The following is a 1,576-nucleotide window of genomic DNA, read 5'->3' as shown; positions in this document are numbered from 1 at the left end:
ATCCCAACGACGAAAATGAACTTCCTATTAAGTATGATAACAAACGAAATGACAATTTGACGAAGTTGTAGTGACAATAGTAATCATGATTTTGATGAAGTTATGGAGAAAATAATACGGAGCAGAAGAAGTTGAAGAGGACAATACATTTGGAGGCGTGTAGCAGTGACTGAAGTCGTCACCTTTGCCCCGTAGCTGATTCGCCTGGTGGCGGGAAAATAAAAATAACATTAATCAAGGTTGAAATGCAACCGGGAAAATAGGTTCTTGATGGTTATCCTGACAGAGAAGGGTTTTACTTCACATATGATCCAAAAATCGTCTGGGACGATTTATAATATGACAGTTTTCTGCGACACTGTTATAGCCATATAACAAGACCGCAGATAAAAAACAAAACAAATGAGAAGCTTCTTCTCTCAGCCGTATTGCGATGTAAGCCCTCCTTCGGAAAGTGCCTCCCGCTAAAGCAGTTAAAGATATATATACATATATATATATATATACACATATATATACATATATATATACATATATATATATATATATATATATATATATATATTGTCCACGCCGTCTCCTAAGGTCGGCGGTCATGAGGTACAGAGGTAAAGGGAGGCAATCATTACGCACACTTCTTTCTTTATTTGACCCTTAGTTCTCGATCTTACAACAGACGGTGTGTATGTGTGGTTTCTGCAAATTAGTTCAACATTGTAATTTACATTCATAATCAAGCTATCAAACCAATTCAATAATTAGCACAATGTTCAATCATGACAAACTTTACAATTCATACCATGATTTGTTCTTCCGCCTTTTCCATATCCATCATTCTATATTCTCGTGATCCTTTCCTATTTAGAAAAACCAGATACAGTACTAATCAACATGACTTCCACACTAACTCTTAACTATACTTCAAATATTACATAAGTCAAATTACATAATAATAATTCACTCTGCCAATGCTTACCAATTATGCTTTCTATCGCACCCACGAAGGTGTTGTCACTTTGACAACTAGACACAGAAAGAACAATACTTCTTCATTCCTCACAAAGAGGACGCGGCACTACTTTTGGCGGAGGAATACCAATTCAAGGGATCCAAATTCAATATATACGAGTCACGTTCCACTCCACATTCTCCTTTTCATATGACTTCTTTAATTCTGTTTCATTTTATAACATATTTAATAATTCACTACAGTACATCAACTTCGACAAAGACATTTTACATTTATTTTACATACATAGTAACTGCATACGTAACAACACGAGCTTATGATTGCCATTAGGCTCTGGCCTCCTTCACATGTCATAGATATTTTCTCACATCTCACCCAGACATAGTACTATCTGTACTTAACATTCATCAAATATCACAAACCGTGATTTGTAATTAAATTTAGTACATACAATTTGTCAGTACACTTGAGCATTATACAATTGGTGCTTAACACAGATCATATGTCACCAGCCATGATTAGTAATTAACCTCGATACATATTATAATTTATCTGTAGAACATACATCAAGATATTCTTATACATAGTGCAATCGGCACTCACAAT

General features: G+C 34.8%; 1 long non-coding RNA gene across 1 annotated transcript; it reads right to left on the bottom strand.

The window, feature by feature from the left end:
• Nucleotides 1-580: 580 nt before the first annotated feature.
• On the bottom strand, nt 581-1,134 carry LOC143037205 (uncharacterized). Its single transcript, XR_012967453.1, has 3 exons — nt 977-1,134; nt 800-857; nt 581-696 (listed from the first exon to the last, which is right to left on the bottom strand). It is a non-coding gene; the product is annotated as an uncharacterized LOC143037205 (long non-coding RNA).
• Between the last annotated feature and the right edge of the window lie 442 nt (nt 1,135-1,576).

The sequence above is a fragment of the Oratosquilla oratoria genome, chromosome 22, assembly GCF_046742065.1.
Source record: "Oratosquilla oratoria isolate Oo_2021 chromosome 22, ASM4674206v1, whole genome shotgun sequence".
NCBI classification, from domain to species: Eukaryota; Metazoa; Arthropoda; class Malacostraca; order Stomatopoda; family Squillidae; genus Oratosquilla; species Oratosquilla oratoria.
The sequence above is the reverse complement of the archived record's forward strand: the minus strand, read 5'-3'. Positions and strand labels throughout refer to the sequence as shown.